The 23168-nt window shown below is 33.0% G+C and overlaps 1 long non-coding RNA gene across 1 annotated transcript; it reads right to left on the bottom strand.

The window, feature by feature from the left end:
• Nucleotides 1–7186: 7186 nt before the first annotated feature.
• On the bottom strand, nt 7187–21766 carry LOC134281409 (uncharacterized). The gene is made up of 3 exons (XR_009995084.1): nt 21705–21766; nt 14760–14908; nt 7187–7257 (listed from the first exon to the last, which is right to left on the bottom strand). It is a non-coding gene; the product is annotated as an uncharacterized LOC134281409 (long non-coding RNA).
• Between the last annotated feature and the right edge of the window lie 1402 nt (nt 21767–23168).

Here is a 23168-nt window from a genome sequence, read left to right as displayed (position 1 = left end):
AGATAAGTATTTGGTAATATGCAATAGAGTTGTTGCTGTTCGAAAACATACAAGCATCCATCTCTATTCGAAAAAATACGATTCCTATTCGATAAACTTTTTTGTCTTATGGGTCGCCCGCGTGGCGCAGTGGTTAGAGCGTCTGCTCTAGAGTAGCGAAGTAAGTAGTTGATCACTATGTTGCTGGTTCGAATCCCAATGTGGGACGTGGAGACCGGATAAAACGAGGTCCCGTGTCGCAATAGGTGCTGGCACGAAAAAGATCCCTCCTTGCTCAATGGTTCAGAGTGCCACGCATAGGACAAAATTTGCAGCTCTCACCGGCTAGTGGTGGCGTCTCCATATGAATGAAAAATTCTCGAGAGGGACGTTAAACAACATACAATCAATAAATCTTATCTTATTGCATAATTTTATCTCTCCTATGCGATTTTTTTTTTCAATAATTGCTTTCTGGAAAATGTGACATAACTAGAACTGGTTGTAAATTCAATTAAAATAATAATGCCATGTTTAACATGATTATCGAATAAAAATCATTTTATTACCGAATAGAAATGACAAAATTAACAAATAGGAATATCATAATTTCGAATAGAATAACATCTTAAAGGTTGTGAATTTTCGAACAGAAATAACTTTTTTTTCGCACTAGAATAACAACTAATCAAACAGGAATCATATTTTATTGAACAAAAATGACCTGATTTAGAAAAAAGAAAAAAAAATGGAATAATAATAATAAAAAAGTATAATAATGCAACATTTTATCCGCTATACCATACACAGTTGAAAGCGGAATATTACTTTACAAATACGGAAAGTTCACTTTGGAAAAGATGATGAAGAAATCATTTCATTTCTTATACAGTACAGTTTCAGTTGGCCTTCTTCTCCCATAGTCACTAAAACTTCCAAACATGAAACAGACACATTCAGTAGTGACTTTATTTTAAAGTTCACGGGGATATATCGAATCGACATATGAACTAAAGTAACTATTGTTACTTGATCATATGTCATCGGTGTATCTAAATATTGAATTGAACCCCGCAGCAAATGTTTTTTTTCTTGTTATATAAAGTATTTTAAAATATATTCTGATTATGCTTCATAGAAATATTAAAATAGATCAGCCATTACAGGAGCACAATAAGTGCCCATCGAAATTCCAAGTTTTGAAGGAAGACTTGGTCTCTTACATGTAAGACTTCAAAAACGGTGTCGATAAGGAACTCCAGCTTACTTTTAATATCAATTTCAGGATACTTTTAGGTAGAATTGGGGTGATTTTTAACAGAGTTCAATTTTTATTGAGAAAACAGTTGTCTATGATGAAAAAATGTAAAGTTTTGATTTTTTGTGAAGAATGCTTGTTTAGAGTGTACGAAAGTTGTACGATTCGATGTTACTGACGTTAGAAAAAAAAATGGTGATTTCAAATTTCTAAAGTGAGGGGGGGGGGCGCTAAGCATCCCTAACACCCCCATCCCCCCACCGTTCCTGACAACTATGAATTAAATCACAGTTGTGAAAACCAAGTGATAAATATGTGTTTTATGCTGTTGAAGAACCAGTTTCATGATCAAAATTCCACAACCCGGCCCAGTTTTCAACGGACTAGGGTCTAAATTCAACATCTTTGGTGTCAGTATTCAACGTTGGAAAAATGAACCTTCGAGTCAATTTTCAACCCAGGTTTAATATCAACGTTAAACCGGCTCATGTCGGGTGCACCAATATTTACATCCGACTCAGTAACCAATCAAAGCTAGTGTAACAAGGGAAGTAGGAACAAAAAATGTTATTCCTTGCGTGCTTGTCCGTCCGTTTGTCTGTCCGTAACAAGTTTTTAGTCACAGTTTTCTAAGGAACTACTCACCAAGGAGCTTGAAAATTTAACACAATCTTTTCTGAGTGATGCCATAAGGTGGGATTCAGTTTTTTTTTTAAATTTCAATTTCCTGTTTATCCATGCATCTCTCTGTTTCATACATAACAAATTTTCATCGAAGTTTCCCCAGCAACAACTCATCGCTGATGCTTGACATTTAAACAGAATCCTTTATCAGACATGCTTTATGGTGGGATTCAGTTTCAACTACCGTAATATATACTCGCCTATAATTCGAGTTAAATTTTGCTCAAAAACTCTATGTCCGACTTATAGGCGAGTCATAAAAAATTGTAATTTTCTTGACGGCAAAATGCAGTATTTTTAACAACTCCGAATAATATCGTTGATATTCGTCTGGACATATGATATATTTATTTACAGCAATACTGTGCATAAAGTACATCTATTTATACAATTAAATAGTTTCTTCATTAGTGTGTTTTGGTATTTTGTTAATTATTTACATAACTATTCATTTCAATAACTTCTTGTGACATACGGTATTGCACTGTAAATCTATCATTTATCGGTAAAATTCGATTACCTGTTAATCCGAGTGTCTGTCTGTTTCATTCATAACAAATTTTTGTCCTCATCCACTTCAACTACTCATCACAGATGCTTGAACTTTTAATACAACCTTCGCTTTGGCATACAATGGCGGGACTCATTTCTGTTTAAATCAAATGTCAACTTCCCGTTTATCTGTGCGTCTGTCCCTACCATACATAACAAATTTTCGTCGCGGTTTCCTCAGCTAATACTCATTGCAGATGCTTGAAATTTTTGCACTCTTCGGAGAGCTATACCATATTGAGGGACTAAGTTTGCATCACCTTTGATGCAAGTTTTCTGTTTCTCCGTGAGTCTGTCTGTTATATATATAAATTACAAAAATAACAATATAACTATTGTCGCAGTTTTCTCAGCAACTACCGATTTCAAATGCTTGAAATTTTAACACATTCTTTGTTGAGGCAGCCATATGATAGATTTATTTTTATATGCTTTTGACGTCAACTTCCTGTTGGTCTGTGCATCTTAACGTTGCTTAACTTGGGTATATTCTCATCAGAGCGGGGGAATCACTAGTGAGAATTAGCTCACAGACTTCTTGTTTATCAAGTTTTATTTTTCGGAAGATGTTCTAATGAATTACCAGCAAAAATTAATGATTAATGCAGTATTTCAGACGAACATGCATAGGATCAAGTACACAACTGAAGGAGAAACATACCTGTTACAACTGATATGACCCCGATGTTTTGTGAAGATACTAGTATACGGATATTATTCTTTACTCAAGTTCAGCATAAACAAAGGCCTCACAATTTTTATTCAATACGTTAGGTAAAGTAAGATTTGAAGTCATTCTGATTTAAACGTTCATATCCCTGTAACATCAATTTATCTGTCAGTAGCCTGAGTCAATGACCAATCAAAAATGATTCTTAGAGTTGTTTGGCTTTTAATGAAAATGATAGCTGATGATCTGCGATCACAACAGATGTCTTCGGCTTTTGGAGATGCATATATTTTTTTTTTACCTGTCATACAAATTATACTAGTAAAAAAGTAGGGTATATTGTCTGGTCCTTACAATTTCATGTATAATGTATGAAATAATTTCAAAACAAATAAATGCAACGAAGTCATCATAATACAATTCAAAATTTCCCAATCGAAAACATTCACTACGCCTTGGTAAAAATTGTTTTACCGTGAAAGAGAAAGACAGAGAAACAAAGAGACAGACAGAGAGAGTAATAGACAAATTTCAGACAAAATGGGCACATTTATTGCCCCTATTAGCAACAATTCATTAGTGAATACAATAATTCATTTTATTCCTTGAAATATATCCTTTTGGTAATTTTTGTATGCCCTTTGTCTGCAGCAGCAGGAATCTAGGATAAGTAAGGTATTTCTACGTTTAAGAATTGGACTTTTTGTAGTTTAAACTTGAACACCTCCCGTAAAAAGGCATAGTCCGCCATATTTCCCGTTCTTCAACTCTCTCTCTACAACCCCTATATAATGAGCAGATTGCTATCAGTTCAATGTATTTCGCTGTAGAGATCCGACGAGTGTAGACTACATCTTACACTGCCGTGCTACTCGGTCGCGATTAAATTTTCAATTTTTACGTATTTTTTCCATAACAGGACAAATGTATCATGAAAATTATAGGTCAATACATTATTTACAAAGAGAAAATGCACATAAAAACAAGTAATAAACGCAAAAAATCTAGGACCACGAAAGGAGGACTACATGTCGGCCACAAGTTTCCAATGTGCAATCAGATGTAACGAAATCGAACCCGTCTGACGGTGCCTATTTATGAGAAGTGTTCAGCTTTAAATGACGCTATAACATTATAGGTTTATAAATGATGGCTGATCACGGCATTAGGGAGACACAACAAAATAAAAACATATTTTGAGGACAAATGATACAAGCATTTTCTCTTTGGAAGAGACTTAATATTATCTAACAGACTTAGAAACGTGGGTACATGTAATTCTTTGATTTTTTTCTCTTTAGTTTTGGTTTGAGATAGAAGATACCACAGAGTCTGACACATCTGTTTCATACTTGGATATCTTACTTTGAAATGACGTTAATGGTAACCTAACAACCAAAATATATGATAAACGTGACGACTTTAACTTTTCTTTTGTCAACTTCCCTTACTTATGCAGCATTATACCTCCATCACCTGCACACGAAGTATATATATTTATATATATCTCATTTGATTCGATACGCAAGAGCATGCTCTACGTATGAACATTTTTTTAAAACGAGGTATATTATTGACAAGCAAGTTGATGAAACAAGTATATCAGCAGTCTCGTTTAAAGTCATCATTTTGTAAGTTCTATGGTCGATACAATGACCTTGTCAGCAAATACAATTAATCGTTGAGTCAAATTCTGACTGACGTTTTTCATACCAATTGTTAGTTTATTTTTATGCATTGAATTGACGTCGGATTTTTCTGTTATTTTACGATCATTACAATGAGCACACGGCGGGTGTGACCGGTCAGCAGGGGATTCCCACTCCTCCATGGCACCTGATCCCACCTCTGATGTTTTGGAGGTCCGTATTTCCTCTGCTCTTCTTTTGTATTGTTTTATGGACTTTGAGATTGAATACTGTTCGTTATCTCCATATCCTTCTTGGTAAATGAAATTGATTTGGAAAATATAAGTTAATTCTTCCATAAAATAACAAATTTAATATGAACAAATCGTACCCGGTAAAGGTTTACGGATGAAAACAAATTTCAGAATACTAGTACATGTATATTATCTTATTGCTAAAAGTGTAAAATGAACTTTACAAAAATATATTAAACTAGGATAATTTTATGAGGAAACGCAAAATAGGAAAAATTCTGAGAAACCGGACAGGCTGAGTTTTACTTTGCCAACGTCTGCCAGGACATGGGACTTAAGTTTCTAAGGTTTCATCCAAAGACCAGCAACTTTAACTTCAAAGGTGATTGGAAAGAACAGATGCTATTCAATTTCTATCGTATTTGATCAGTCACAGTCGGCTTAGGATTTTAAAGCGGTATGCTTTAAGTGTTAATCAGCTCATATTTTTCTATCATTTCTGAATCTTACACTCTTATAAAAAGTTTAAGATATAACATACATGTAATGACAATTATGAAATGATAAAAACAAATGTATCGTTTTCCACTAATTCATTAAGAGATAGCTATTATTGCTGGTGTTGATATAAAAAAAAAAAACTCATGTACATGTAGACAAAAGGATTACATCAATGATAACAAAAAGTTCATGGTGATATACAAAAATAGAAGAAAGGTTTCTGTGATAAATTTATCAAGAAAATAAAACTAAAACAAAAGGCGGGGGTGAATTGGGTTGTCCCCTGGTGTCCAAGGATCAGACAAAATCATGCATTTTCTCGAAGATCAATACATTAAATCTCCATGTTACATGTATTGTGTCATATTTTAATATTCAAATTTTCTGGATGGGTGAAACACGAAATTTAGAACATTGTAGATGAGGTACTCTCAGGTAAATTAAAAATTGAACACATGACAATACCCTCAAATATTAATCGGATGACTAAAATACAGTAAAACCTGTCTAATCCGACATGTACTGGGAGACAAATTTTATCCCGAAAAAGACAGTGTTCCGGATTGCAAAGTATAAAATAACATTTATTTAAAATTAGTTAAATGGAAAAGAAAGAACTATATGCGGTATTAACCAACATTTGCCCCCCAAAATCAAACTTTGATGGAGTAATATTTAATTAAGTCCTTAAACAGGGGAGTATATGCTGACTTCAAAGCACTGAATAATTTCATAAGTAATGACGTCATATGTACGTAATGACGTCACAAATATGACGTAAATTTCAGTTTTTTATGAATTTTGCAGAAAAATGTACATATTTTGTCGATATTTTAAATAAAAGTCACCGAGCGCATGTGTGTTCAGGATAAATATTTTGATATAATGTGTAGAATGATAATATCAATGAAATATGTCAATATTGTTCCTGAACACACATGCGCTCTATAAATTTTAAAGCTTAAATTGTTGAAATTTTGTCCATTTTGTCCTCTTTCTGAAAAAGGATATAAAATCGGACTAGTTTGTGACGTCATAAAAACAGAAATTGTGAATACACTGCTCTGGAACTATAATATTTTCTGTTAACTTATATTTCTCGTACAATTTATTGAATTCAGCACATTTCAGGAAGTTTTCAAAATTTGACTTTTGTGGGGGCAAACATATGCAATATACCGCATATAGTTCTTTTTGGTCGGAATTTACAGTGTTATGAATTACACAGGTGTCGGATTAGACAATTTTCACTGTATAACAATGTTTAAAAAAAATTTATTTCACTTTCTCCGCGTGAAAAGAGTATATATATCGTGCATCTTATTGAAACTACATTGATGTGTTAGATTGAACACTGAACCGTGTCGGCAGAAAATGTTACTTTCTTTGCTGCAATGTATCTTCCCACATCAGATTTCTCACCGTAAAAGAAATATTTGAAAATCATTGCTTTTCTAAAACGTTTAAAATATATTTATTTTTCCCTTCTTCTTTAGGGGGTTTAAGATCAATTTGAATACCATTCGTATATGTATATTGCAATGAGAGCTAAATAAACATTTGAAACTATCAGTAATGTCATTCATTTTAGATAAAGGTAATATAGATATTTGATTTGTATTAAACAAGCAAAAAATACAAAAACTGATTTTTTTTAATAGAAATTTATTTGGAAATTAAGACTCTTAGACGTGCTTTCAAACATATGATTATGCTGCGTCTTTAGTTCACCTACAAAAAAAAGAATTAATATGAATGCTATTTAAAATGAAAATAAAATGGCATTTTTACAGTATCATATTAAAAAGTGGTACACCTTTTTAATTAAAGCAGTAATTGAACAAGTAAATATTTTAGAATTAGAATTACTAACTGCGACCCTCCTAACCATGCTAAGATTATATGTTCACAACACTTTCGCTAACAACATTAAAATGGTTGATAAGGTTAAAGCTGACATGAACTCTTAAAAAGCCATCATTTTTCATCTTTGTACGACTTACTACGTTCCTGTACGCCTTTTGTCCGCCATATTTCTTCGATTCCGCCATTTTTAATTGAAAACTTTTGGTCACCTGTACCTGCTATATATAGCCTTGTAGAATTGTTTCACTTGAGTGATTTTCTAGTCTGTCTGTCGACATGTACACATCTCCAAAAGCATAGTTTTTAGAAGTCCATAAACTGACCAATTACATGTTTGAAAAGTAAAAATTCAACAAAAAATAGAACTATACCCAGAATTAATTTATTTTTGAATGCATTTGCTGCAATATAAAAAGTACACTAACACGGAATACATTCATGTACAGCAAAAATCCATGCAGGTCGAGAAAACGCGTCAAACGCAGTGATAAAACATTTACCTGAATACTGCTATCGTTACAGGGATGTGCACATGTCGAAAGAATTATCCAATTTTACTTTTATTGAAAAATGCATCTCAGAAGTCATGTAATCCATTGCTAACTCAACAGTAAAAGATGCTTGGACACACGTGGCCCATGCCGATCATTTTATTTGATCAGGGAAAATATCAAAGTTTGAAAGCTCAGTGGGGCTGGTTGAATTTTTTTTTTCAAAAATAAACATAACTCTTGTCTGTAAATGTTGTAAATAAAATTTATGACTACATGGTTTATCTTCATTAAATTTATAATAAAGCATGCATTATTACGAATCATTCACCTTTTGAAGATATTTTTCTGTGATAGGAGGGGGGGGGGGGTAGTAAAACATGCATATTAACACTCTCATAAAAAATGATTTAAGAAAAACGTCTGAAACAGATTGGATTTCTTTATGATCAATTACTATCAAATAAATACTGTGTACTAGCTTTATTAGACCTGATATGATTTGATTTAAAGTTATTTATAATTTTATGCACAATGAAAGAAAAAGTGAGCAAGTTCACATACCCCACGCTCCCCAAAAATTCGAAGTGCTGAAATTCCCAGAATAAAAATAAAGGAATCGTAATTTCCTTGTAATATGCTCATCTATACACATTGTGTCCTAAATATCTGCAAAGTTTGACGAAATTGTGTGCAGCGGTTTATGAGGAGTTGCGCTGACAAGCTGCTCATCTCTATATTCAAGATATGGCCAAAAATCTAAATGTAAAAGTGAGGAAAATCCCGAAAAAATAAAGAATTCGGAACTGGTGATGTGCAAATCTACACAAACATTGTCTCATATAAATATCTGCAAAGTTGGACAAAACTCTGTGCAGTTGTTTAAGAGAAGTTGCGCTGACCACAAAAAAAAAAAAAGAAAAAGAAAGAAAATTTAAAGAAAGAAAGAAAGAAATAAAGAAAGGACTGACTGACGGGTCAGAAACATTATACCTCATGCAACTTGTTGCGAGGGGTAAAATAAACGAGATTGATTCTGTGGTACAATGATAATGAAAATAGAATTTAAAGTGAATTAAATTTCTAGACATAAATAATTAATGATTATTAGAAAAAACATATAGGAAGAGAGAGCAAACTCCACGTGAGAATTCCACATTCTACCTACAATTAGCTTTTGACAAATTCTTGTCTATTGTCCAGGTACAGGTTCGACACGTTTGAGAAGGTATTTGAGAAAGTTCCCAATGTTTCCAATTCATGCGATGTATATTTCACGTTTATTATATCCCCCGCTTGAAAAGTGGGAGGGTATATAGTAATCGTCTGTCCGTGCGTCTGTCTCTTACGCTTTGGGGTACCAATATCTTATCCGCAAATCATCTTAATTGTACCACTTAGTGAAATTAAATGAAACTTTCACAGAGTCTTAGGTTTATTACATATTACCATTGTGCAACTCCTATTTCACTTTTCAGGGGTGTAGCAACAGGGGGGGGGGGGTGGACTGCCCCCCACTTTTTACCGCGACCTAACTTATGCTATGTTAATTGAAGGAGTGGTTTTTTTTTTGCTTGTCAAGTTTTTCAGGTAAGTAAAAAAAATTCTCTGGCTGCCCCCCTCCCACTTTCAAATACGATGCTACATGCCTGCTTTTTGATTCGACATATTTTTGGGGTTTAGCGACAACAGCAAAATATGGACTTTGCCACTATAACCATATGGGAGGCGGGTATCATTTAGTTAGCTCATTGCTCACAATACCTATAGTTTCTCTTTCAATTTTGGCGTTTGGGTTAATATCTTGTCCAAAATAAAATTATTATTCAAATTATGAAGTTTCGACCACCCGCCTGAGAAAAATCCTTGATCAGTTCTAAGGCTTGATAAATGGTACAGCACAAAGTGCGTAGGATCTTATACCTATTATTGCCCTAACGGATGAGAGAGAGAGAGAGAGAGAGAGTTAGTTCAATATACAAAAGAGTTAATAAAAATTATCCGTATTCAACCAGTGTCAAGTATCCCTAAACTAGCTTTTAAAATTATCTCCCAAATACTCCTAAAGAAATTATATTTATATAAAAAAAAAAAAAAACAGCTAGACTATCAGGCAGGGATACTGAAATCTCGAAAGACTCTCTGTAACAACATAAAACAGTTACATTCCTCAAAATGCACATACTTTGGTGTCGGAGTGACACATTTAAAAAAACTTCAAAATTGAATTGGGCAGAAATGTCTGTCTTCCAAGAATATTTTAATAACGGTCATGTCAATTATTTTTGCAATCCCCCCCCCCCCCCCCCGCGCCTAAAAAATCAAATGCCTAAATATCAATCTGAACAGGGGATGGCCTTTCTCCGTGTGCGTGTGTGTGTTGAAGAACGTATAGATGTACACATAAAAATTTGCATTCTGGTTAATTGCTTTTAAGATTTGAAGTAATAATTACCGTACCTCAAATTACTTGGTTTAGATTTGAGATTAGTACTCAAATAATCAGTTATAATGGACAAATGAATTTTGCGACGCAAACCAACTGCAGACTATATACATGTACATGACTTTGTATAGAATGTATATTAGAACTACATGTAGATAGACTATTCACAATTATAGCTTATGAACAGCAGTTATAATACTTTAACCCCCCCCCCTTTTCAGCAGCGCAAATACCAAATAACTGTCTTTCCACTTGTGATATTTTCCCTGACCAAAGTGTGATCAGCACGGACTAAGTGTATCGGCGTGCTAGTCTGTAAGGAGTAATGACAGTGTGTTTACTATTGAGCTTTTATGGAGTTTATTTCTTTTTTGTGATGCATATTTCAATAAATGGGATTCAGAGTGTATATCACTTGACTTGTGCACATCTTTGAACCGATGCAGTAACCTTATTTCCAGGTATGGGTCCGTTTACAGTGTTCGAGGCGTTTTCTCGATATGCATCAATTGCATCTTTAGGACCTGCAAATCAAAGACGTTGGTTGTTTTGTTCATTCAAATAATATAATTTCAAAATGTGTTTGCAGATTTTACTGCTTTTTATTTCAAGTTTATTCTGCATAAATTGGCGCACTGTAAAATACGTACTCATGCATCTAAATTTCTCTTCCAAGCTTGCATTTTTTTCTTTTGATTCAAATCAATAATCATTCAAAATTATGATTATTACAGGTTAGGACCAATCGCCCAAATGGGATATAATAGTCCGTTTGGGGTATAATATCCCAAATGGGCTATAAATTTACAGTGCAAAAATTGAAAATTTTTATTTTGACAATAAATATCATAAATCCGCATCAAAACACTTAAAATGGAATAACTTTTGGTAAGTAAGTTTTTCTGAAATCCTACCGTTTGTTAGATTGATCCCCAAGAAGTTAAGGAACTTCCGAGGGATCAATCTCCGAAACAATGGGCATACAGGAAAACTTTTCAACCAAAAGTTATTCCTTTTTAAGTGTTCTGATGCGGATTTTGGATATTTACAGCCAAAATAAAAATTTTCAATTTTTGCACTGTAAATTTATAGCTCATTTGGGATATTATATCCCGAACGGACTATTATATCCCATTTGGGCGATTGTTCCCAACCTGTATTATGTTGTTTATTTTGTTTTTGAAATGTCTTGATCACCTCATGTGTTCTCATATGCTTTACCATCGGAGATGTGCACAAGTCGATACCCAAACCAAAAAATCATTCAAGCGTAACGACCGCATTGGGGTATATATCGTTACAATGAGGCAAGGTATCTGGAAGAAATATGGCGGAATACGGCTATAGTTGGTATGAAACAAGTCGTACATAGATGAAAATGTTGCGTTTTTAAGAATTCATGTCAGCTTTAATAAATAATGTAGAAAGTTTAATCATCCATCGATACAAAATTATACATTTTGCTCGATCATTTTTGATAATGTGTACATGTTGAACCCGTCTGTCTGCACAATGTAAGTAATTGATTTTAAATGCAGTCACCATATAGATAAAAAAAACATTGTATTTCTTAGACAAAAAAGGTTAACAAAGAACTCATTGAATGACAAACGTTAATAATTCAGCGTTTTTGCCTGACGTCACGGCGTCAGGCACTACTAAGGATCAAAATTTCCTAGGTGCGAAGCTAAGATATCACAGTTAGCCAGCAAAATTTTGTGCATACAGATTATCATTGGACTTTGTTACATGCGTTTCAGCAATAACAGTTAGTAGAAAAATAACCATATTGCTGATACAATACATTCATATATTTATTTCCTTTAGCTTTTTGTTTGCAGCTATTTATTTCATGCGAGTTCTCATAAAGTCATGTCCGTTTGACCTTTTTTCTGTCTTTCTATACTACTGGATTAGTCCATTTGTCTTCTGTGTAAGGGATGACACAATCATTTTGCGCCAATATGTCACGTGTAAGTTTTTGCGCCCTTTTCCTGGACTATTCTGCATGAATGATATAAAGTATGTTCTTTTTTGTCGGACTCATGGTCGAGCTTTGGAAAAAAGAAACATTTGTGAAATGAGTGAGAAGTTACATCATTTAAAGTAATAAAACCGATACGAACAACAACCTCTTAAGAGGATGCACTGGCCAAATATACATCTGATCATACCCCCCCCCCCTCCAGTGGGGTTTCCTCCTACAAAAACAGAGTATATAGGCTTATGAAAGTGTCCTCTCACTTTTCAGCATCGAGAAAATTAATTACTTTTTTGCACGTACAAATATTTTTGATGTAGACCACTCATCCCTGGGAAAAGCTTCCTCAATCAGCACCTGTCGCCATTCATTTATCGCCGTCAAGTTTGTTGGGTCATTTAAGCATATAGGAATTTATTTATCCCACGTTTCTAAAAATCTTTGATGATCTGGCATACCAAAGAAACTATTAAACATATCCTTCATGTCAGTCATAACCGTTACGATTCCCAATTTCTTGTAATTATCATATTTTCAACTGTCTTCCTCAAAGCCAATGCAGTTGAATCTAATTTATGTAACCTTTACATGTAGCCATGCTTTCCATCATTAATCAATTACATTTAATTTAGTGTTTTCCCTTATTTACTTCATCCTCTAGAACCATTGTTAGATTCGCGGAGTGAGTTGTTCATCTTTTCGTTGCGGGTTCGAATCTACAGCGGGAAATGTACATGATTTCATTTCTTAATTGAGATACAAACAATGTATACGATTTATATAAAATGCATTCTTTTTCCATTGCTCTGATGAATATTATGCAACTTAAACTGAATGCATGATGTTTTGTGCAATATCTTCATAATTTACTCTAGAGAAACAATTTAACCCCCCCCCCCAATGAAAACGTTTATAACTTCCCTAACCAAAAATACTATAGTTAACTATAGTTAACTATAGTTTACTATAATTAACTTTAGTAAATTAAAGTGTCAAAGTTTTTCAAAGTGTCAAAGTTTTCGATAAAGCTTTTCAAAGTGTCAAAGTTTTCGTCAAAGTTTTTCAAAATGTCAAAGTTTTCGCCAAAGTTTTTTAAAGTGTCTAAGCTTTCGCCAAAGTTTTTCAAAGTGTCAAAGTTTTCGTCAAAGTTTTTCAAAGTGTCAAAGTTTTCGTCAAAGTTTTTCAAAATGTTAAAGTTTTCGCCAAAGTTTTTCAAAGTGTCAAAGCTTTCGCCAAAGTTTTTCAAAGTGTAAAAGTTTTCGTCAAAGTTTTTCAAAGTGTCAAAGTTATCACTACAGTTAATCAAAGTTTTTCAAAGTGGCAAAGTTATCACTACAGTTAATAAAAGTTTTTCAAAGTGTCAAAGTTATCACTATAGTTAATCAAAGTTTTCAAAGTGTCAAGGTTATCACTATAGTTAATCAAAGTTTTCAAAGTGTCAAAGTTATCACTACAGTTATTCAAAGTTTTCAAAGTGTCAAAGTTATCACTATAGTTGATCAAAGTTTTCAAAGTGTCAAAGTTATCACTATAGTTAATCAAAGTTTTCAAAGTGTCAAAGTTATCACTATAGTTAATCAAAGTTTTCAAAGTGTCAAAGTTATCACTATAGTTAACTATAGTATTTTTTGTTAGGGTTATCATGCTTATAGGTTATATCATTAGTCAGGCAAGCTTTTTAAAAAGCTGTTACTTGTTATCATTAATTTTTCTTATCAATGTAGTCATTTACCATAAGAAACTGCAATTCGTGTTTTACGCCCCCTCCTAAAATTACTCAATAACATGATGGAAAGCTTAAATTAAATAAGTTGACGTTTTGTGGATTTCAACATCTTTTTTTAGATTCAACTCTCAATTAATGCTCTAGGCCTTACATAAATCATATATTTGTTTGTTACATGTAGATACTTAAACATGTTATTGGATTTGTATGTTAACTGACATATTGGATAACAAATTGTAAGACTTTGTTTATTATGCAAAATTTGACTACGGGTTATCCCATCTACATATTCATATACATAAGACTTCCGATGGATATGACTGGACGGCGAAGGATGTATTAACCTATTAGATACTAGATACAGCATTTGATTTTTTTCTTGGAGATCGATCACTGTTCTTAACCTGTTTCATTTCTTTTGTAAAGTCTTTGAATTTAAAATAAAAAGGTTTTATTATACATGTTATATTGTTTTAAAAATCTGAAAACTTCCTTTGAAAATATATTTGTGTTAAAAAAGCTTTTCTTAATAATCATAATTGCGCAACATGATGCAAAAACCAACGAAATTTGTTATTCAATTTTTTTTCTGTTTTCAGAAGTTATCTCCCCCCCCCTCTCTCTCTCATTGTGTGTGTATGATGGTGTGCATATGTGCGGTTGTGTTCCATAATATTTCTACACGTTGAATAAATTATTTGCAAAAACTTAAAATAAAATTACCATCCAGGACAACATTTCCACCAATCAATCCAAGGAGACGATGCATTGTGTTCCGGGCTTATAAAACCATGTTCTCCTTGCAATCGTGCTGCAATGGCGTTAAGCACAAAAAGTAGCAAAACCAAAATGACGACTTGCATCAACTTCATCTGTTAAAATGAAATTAACATCGATTTAATAAACAATACAATTCAAGCATATGAATTCAAAGATTAGATTTTTGGCATGTCATTTTAACCAGGCCGAGTCTAATTATTTCTGCCCTAGGGATTTTGATATTTTTTTGATAATTAATTTTTACTGTTATATTAATTGTTTTAGGATTAAAAAATCGAATGTTTACCACCCCGATTTCTTAGTGGGCCATCGTAAATGTTGTCAAACTTTACTATTGGACACTATGGGAATTTGTTGGAAAATAGCCAAATTATTACATTTTTTTCATATATTTTGTACTTCTGCCCTAGCGATTTCCTTTTCATTCAAGTAAATGAAAGTAAATGTAAAAGGTCACCAAATTGTGAAATTTCAAAAAAGTTCACCATCTCGATTAGTCTAGGTAGTAATTCCTAAGTTTATTTTTTCGAAGACAAATACCTGTAAAATTGCCATATTACTCTAGAAATACATATCTTTGCTGATGAATTATCGGTGCATACAGTTCTTTTCGGCATAAATAGCAATTTTTATATTGCTAGTATGTTTTGTCAGTTATGTCATCAGTTTTTAGTAAAATATCCATGGAGGTCTTTAACATACAAGCGAGTCCTGCGTCATTCTTCAGCGTCATGCATTGCTTACAAAATCCGAAAATGGTGACGTTGTTAGAGCCATTTCAAAGTTCTTTTTCCAATAATTGTCGTAAAATCATATTTTCAGATCAGAAGGAGTTGCAAATAATGTTAATTTTGTATTAAAACCTTTTAAAAGGTGTACTATCACACAAATGACTGCATGAAATTAAAAAGCTACGCAAAGTGATGCGCACTCGAATTAGACTCGGCCTCGTTAAATCAATTTTTTATCTAGCAACATCCAGTGTACTGTTTTGAGACGTAAATACATGTTCCCTTATTGTCTTTAAGAAAAATCATGAGGAATGTGCCGCAAGTAAAGTTTCTGCTTTGTACAAGCAAACACAGTTTAACATATTGAATTTATTGAGGCGAAATCGAGAAGAGTTAATTTATTATATTAAGGAACAGACCTTAGAAAGAAATATTTTTTTCTTAAAGAAAGAATACAATGTAGCCAAACGATGTTTAATATCTTGATGATATCCAGTACAAGTTAATGTCATAAATCAACTAGTGCTAATTGTAACGGGGACCGTTACAGATGTTCCCCAAACGCTCCCATGTCCCTTTCCGTGCCTCATTCCTATAAGACCTTTTATATATATGCTAAGTATCCAAGGATTTCATTTAAGAATATAAAAGTTACAATGATATCAACTATCAACTATATATCGTTAAACGTTATGCATGCGCGCACACGTACATGCTGTACATGCATATGCAAGATGATTATGGCATGTTGGTTAAGCGATTAACATATCTTTCTATCCCGCGAATAAAAAAAAATTCAGATATACGAGGGCTGTTCGGAAATTATTGAGAAATTTACTTTTACTCCATAAGAGACAGAGATAAATTCAGAAAAAAATTGTCAACCTTGAACGAAGAACAAATTAAACAGCGATGCAAAATTTCTAATTTCTAGGATAAGTAGATAATTTCTGGTGAAATCATAAACATGCATATGTCTATCCACCCGGAGCAGCATCAGTACGTCATTTTAACGTCAAGGTAGCCGGGGATGTTTTCGCATGTGAACGATCGGGAAGCATTTACTCTCCTTCCTTTGTTATTATACATGAACCATACAAAAATCAAACTGTCTATATTCTTAAACGATTCTTTTAAAAAAAATGTTCTGTTGCTACACTTGTTTAATTTTTTTCATGCGTCATAAATACAGGATGATTTAGTATGCAGTGTCGATTTATGCAGGGAGGGCCAACGTTTTTAATTCCGTAGCGGTAAAAATTGATGGTCGTCCGGAGCGTTGGATTATACAGTACAGGCCACGAGTTTTCCGCATCGCTCGGTGAAAAAAACACCGTGTGAAACGCTCTGTGTTACACCGTGTACACGGTGTAGCACAGTGTGTGTGGATTTGAAATATACAGGTAGGCACACCGTGCCGCACCGTGTCTAGAAAAATCTCAGAAAATGTCCTCCGTGTCACACCGTGTCCAGTAAATTTCGCTCCGTGTCGCACTGCGTGTCCAGAAAATTCTCCTCCAAGCTGCACCGTGTATATAGTATTACAGATAAAATCGTTTTTTTTTTCTGATAAAAATTTAAGAATAAATTTTGATGACAGTTTATAACTTTAATTTATGTATATATATAATCGTTTTTATTCTACCAGATATTGGACTCTGAATGGCACGCATGATAGTGAGAGTAGATAGCGGTAAACAAAAAAAATTGAATGATTTTCATTTGAATGTGTCTAGAAATTTATATTTTAGTAAAATTATTTATCCACGTTACAAAATCAAAATTATGAATTTTATTTTAAATGAATAATTTAATCTCATGTAACAAAGGAAGACAAAATGGCGGAGAGCTGCATTCGTGACACATACACTGTATAGTATAAAATCCGAGCTGTATTTACGTTCATGGTTTTAACATGTACAGTACTCGTGTACGATCCAAGCATTATTATACATATTCCTTATTAAAATACATTTATTTTGTTCATCTTGAATTATTCTGAATGTGGATGCGAAAATTGTCAGCAGAAACACAAAATTAATGCAATTTCAAAGCGCATTTCTCGTAACAGCAAACACTATTTTCATAGAGTAGTATTCACTACGTTATGTTTTTAAAATCCTTTCAGGGTCAGTAATTATTTTAAAAAGATTTTCTTTATTCTGATAAGTTTTTCTTTTCTTGTAAAGTGTATAAAAAGCAATAACAGAGAGAGAGAGAGAGAGAGAGAGACTCATACAACTCCCTTCTAATAGAGTGTAGTTTTTTTTTAATTCTTCGTTTTATTTAAGTTACGGGGGTCACAATTAATCATTCTATAATAATTATTCTATTTAATTGCCACAACTTTTGTTCATTAATGCAATCATTTAATGCAATCACTTCGTTCTGTGTATATGCTGTATGCACAAAATTCTCGTGCATCACCTGCCAATCAAAATCCCATGACGCTAGGTGACCTTGAAAGTCTGTTTACGCGGACAGAATTTCTCTTGTGATTTGAAACAATCTTATGGTCAGTTCCGAGTCGCACCTGTTTAAAAAATACATTGGGTCTCTGCCGGTGGGCGAGGGGCGCCGTATGTTTATCACACCTTTCAAATTCTTTAGCTCTGACCACAGCAAGTGTATACATGTAACACACTCAACTGATATAATGCGAAATTCATCTTCCAGGTTTCACTACAACAAGGATTATAAACTTACATGTACTTTGTTAAATTATTTATCCTTTTTCAGACAAAAATAAGCATGTATTCCACAGATTAAGATTAAAAAATAAAACAACATGAATTTACAGACTTCTGATAAAGTTTTAACCAGCTGATTCGTATCGCTTTTTAGAAGGGGGGGGGGGGCATTTTTAAAACTCGCTAAATATCTATGTTTTCTCAAACCGTTTTTTTTTTGTCTTTTAATTTTTCAAACGATATATTGCAGAATGAAGTAATATTCTTACTGAAGTAAGTATATTTATCTTGCCAAAAATTCGGCTGTGATTTTTGTACTTAGCGTGTTTACTAAGTTGATCACTATTTTTATGAATGAAATTTACCAGATTATCATCTCTGCCTGTTCAGTAGATTTTCGAGTTTACCGCATTTAATTTTTATCCCCATATTTAACATAATTACAGATTTTCAGTGTTAGTCTTACTGCAATAATCCTTATCTGAACCTGTCCAATGATTCGCGGAGTATCGGTATCAAAGAGCAGAATTTATGTGCGAGTCTGATACGTATTTTTTTTAAAAATTATTCTAGACACAGTACATATACGTGTATATTTAAATTCTTTCAAAATAATTAATTCACTTAGTATAATCATGTATCTGATATGTACTACGTATGAATGCATACGTAGGGAAAAACGATCTTGTATCAACAATTTAAGGCCGGTATACACGATGAGATTTGTAGTATAATACAAGTATTATAATACTTTTGTATTATAATACTTTCTTGTACACACGCTAATACATATCTTATAAGATTATTCCCACGTGTTTTCTCCTGTCATATTTCTCTCTCTGTCAAAATAATAAAATGATAATAATAAGCTCTGCTTCTAGCATCTCTTTTGTGGTAGCTACAGTTTGATATATTCCACAAGTCCTCTTCCACTTCCCATAAAACCGCGAGTTTTTCGATACCTTTACTCGAAAAGTCGGCCATTATTATTTACCATGTGCTTTATTTAGTAATAATATAAATAGGATGACCCCCAATGTGAGTACATTTGATTGGTTGAAAGTGAAAGGTGAGTTAAGACTTGTATTAGGAAATAGAACATTGCTCTATTCTTAATACAATCTTATAAGATTCGAAAAATCTTATGATACACTGTATTAAGAGTGTATACACAGTAAGATTTTGTATTATAATACAAATCTTATAATACAAATCTTACCGTGTATACCTGCCTTAATACGAGGGCTGTTCGGAAATTATTTAGACATTGTGTATATTTTTCTTTCTAATGAACATCTTTCGGTGAAAATTTTCATGTACGTTTGACAAACATTAAAAATTCATAAAAACAAGATATAATTTACAAATATTAAATTTCTTTTCTTCAGTGGCATAAACTTGTGTCAATGGTAAGGGTACCTGGATCAGTCACGAAATCAGATATTAAAAATATGTATCACCAACGTTCAACCCCTTATTGGACCCATACTAAGAGCAAAAATAATTCAATTTATGTATCAAATTTTTGTTGGAATTCTGATCAGGAATATGGAGATCCTTAAAAAAAATAAAGCGTGGTATAGGAATCTGATTACGACGAAAAAATGGATTTTGACGTTAAGGCGGAGCAGCGAGAGACCTAAAATTTTGTGTAGCGCTATGTAAAACCCTTATCCAGACTGAACGACCTGCTAAAACATTAACAACAGGAAAACACGTCGAAGGGTTTGTTATTTCATATATATGTACTTTTTTTAAACCTATAATTCAACCAAAGTACAATACAGGCCTCGAGTTTTCCGCAAAAAACACGGGGCCCCTTGGACAGCAAGTCCACGCTTTAGCGTGGACCTCGAACCTTGTCGGCGTCTTTGAAGTCAGCGTTTCTGTGCACCGTGTAACACGGTGTGTCACATTTCTGATGATAAATATTTTAAACATTTTCATTGCCCTTATTAAATGAATTAAATCAACTTTCTTTTGAAATATTTGTTGTACTTTGTTATACTTTTCCATAAATTATCATTAGTTATTTATCGCATACAGAATTTTTAATTAATAAGATGCCTTAAAACTTAATAAAAACGTACTCGTGTCCAGCAAAAAAAAAATGTACAATCACGTTTCAAGTTAAATCCTTATTATATTAGTCATAAAAAGTTCAATAGACTATTATTATATAACACTAAGAGGAAACACGCTTTCATAAATGAATTACTTGATTGTCTCTACTTTCGATTTTGTTTTTTTCTGTATAAATTAATAATTTCTATATACTTTGGAAACTAACATCAAATATTTTAATACAAAGGTTAAGGTCGATTTCAAGTTCATAGGTCAAGGTCATTTTGGTAAATAGCTTATATCAACATTTTATTCAGGTTACCAACGACCTTGACCTAAGTTTCAAGGTCAAGGGTCGAAAGATCTGCTTCAGTATGTTACATGTCTTGACATTTAGAAGTTCTTAATTCTGCATGAACATAAAAAACTCAAGTATAAAACTGGTCGTTTAACGCATTGTGTGCGTGCGCATGTGCATGCACGTCCTTGCATTTACTTTTGATAGTAGTATTATGTAGGCATTCATTATATATATCCATATTCGAAATTTAAACCTGATTTATTGAGAACCAAGAAAGTTTTAGGCATTTAAAGTTTTAGCCAATCAGATTGCATCACACGTGCATGTGCGTGCGTTCATGATTATTCTTATATATCATGCTGTAGATCTTCATAATGTATGACTATGTTCAAAAATTTAAAAAGTGAAGGCTATATCAATTATATTGGTCATTTCACGTGTTACACGTGCGAGCACATGCACGCACGTGCGCGCAAAATGATAATATAAAATGATAAATAAAAAATATACGAAACCAAGTGAATTTTATTAGGGAAAGCAAAAATGGTAAAATTTTGCCTATATGATATTGCTGATTTTTTTTTTGTCATTTTGATTTTCTTTTTAAAATTCACCTGGCTTGATATATTTTTCTTAATATTATATTAAAATGTACACGTTTTGAACCAAGATAACACATTCTGAAATTTGTTTCACCTGTAAACCTGTACTGATTGTAATTTGTCTATATTTGTTTTTTTTTTTATATTACCAATATTTCCTAAGTCTATTTCATTTTCCAGTTCTAAGGAGAATAAAATCAAAGAATTATCCACTTTTCTAAACTTGTGCCATGATATTATATTAAGTCTCCTCCAAAGACAAAAAATGTTTATATTATTTGTTCTTAAGTTTAAATTATTTCTAATTACAAAAACAGCACAAAAATTATTTTGAAAAATTATTATCGACACTCATGGTTTATTAATTGGTAACAACATAATTCTTAAAACGCTTTTATTTCAAATTAAAAACAAAGACCTCAAAAACATTTCCAAAAAATCGCTATACACATGCATTTAAAAAAAAATAAAGTCATGCTAGCTACTCGTTTATACTTTACCTTGTACTGTTTTGAATCTCCAAATGCAGTGTTCAGAAATGAAAACGTTTCTGATTTACCGTTGTATATTAAATAGAACAGTCAAGGTGAAAGGAAGTTCTTAAGCAGTAGACTTTGTATGTTTGGCAAAGTGTTTTTTCCTTTGCAACAAGTGTCGTGGATTTTTCATTAGGTTAATTGTATGTATAAATGCAAGTATTGGTGTACATGTACTCTTTTCCCTCGAATGGACTTACGTAAATCTAAACTAATTCATTTATATATTTAGTAGGTATGCTATAAACAGTTTCCAGAAAAATGCCTTCAAACTTTTTTACAGAAAGATCACGAGGATTCTTCGAAAAAAAATTGGGGTCATTTTCCACTCCCTTCCTGAAAATTCGAAAAAATTTATAAGGATTCAATAAAACAAGAATGCAAACGTCTGGGGCCCGTTTCATCAAAGGTCGTACGCCCAGTCGTAGCGCTACGCCGGTGTAAAGTTGGGACTAGCACGAAGAGTTGCGTTTCATGAAAGAGTGTATCGTTACGCCTGACTAAATTTAGGCCAAAATTTTACGTCTACCCATGGGTAGGCGTAAGTCCGGGCGTAAAGTTAAAATTAAGCAATTTTACTGATTTTAAACCAATTTAGCGAGTTCTAAAGAAAAACTACGGTTCTAAGAAGCCTTTTAAATAAAAACAATACATTATTTAATTGTACATACTTTGAAGAAGGGGGGGGGGGCTGCTACAACCACTTGGGGACGTAGTTGATTGGAGTAATAACGTTCTTAATACTTTAATACATTTCTTCTGAGAAGAAAAGAATTTCTTTTTAGAGATTTCTTCGACCACCATATCTTACGTATTTCATGTCGATAATGCATTCGTATCCATTTGATTGTTGTATTGTATATGTATAAGGTATTGTAAATCGACTTTACATGTACTATATTTATACCCCCGCATAAAAATCGAGAGGGTACTTTTAAATGAAATTTAATGAGTCATTCACAGATTCATTATAAAATATTGCCATTGTGCCTTATTGTACGTTTTGATCCGACACATATTTTGGGTTTCCCATAGCAAAACATGGACACTGCCATTATATTCAAATGCGAGGATGGGTGTATCATTTAGTGAGGCCATTGCAAGCCCAAAGTACCTCTAGGTATATATTCTGTTTCATTCCATTAAAATTGTCTATTATTTGTCTATTGTCTATTAAAAATTGGTTTCAAAAGCACAGTAATCCTCTATCTGGTAAATTTCTACATTTAAGAAAAAATAACTCATCTTGAAACCAAGTAGGTTTTTTAATCATGTTTACTCCTCGTCCATGCACATGCTTGGATGTAGAGGGGATAGGAGAGAAGGTCCAAAACCTCCCGAATTTGCAGATTAATAAACATTTAATGTACAGAGATAGGGGCGAATGTAATTATTTTTTTAGGTATCTGGAACAAGTGAAGTCCTCAG

This window comes from Saccostrea cucullata, unplaced genomic scaffold (assembly GCF_032062105.1).
Source record: "Saccostrea cucullata isolate Sc308-1 unplaced genomic scaffold, CSIRO_AGI_Scuc_v1 ctg5427, whole genome shotgun sequence".
NCBI classification, from domain to species: domain Eukaryota; kingdom Metazoa; phylum Mollusca; class Bivalvia; order Ostreida; family Ostreidae; genus Saccostrea; species Saccostrea cuccullata.
This window is presented reverse-complemented; position numbering and strand designations above follow the sequence as displayed.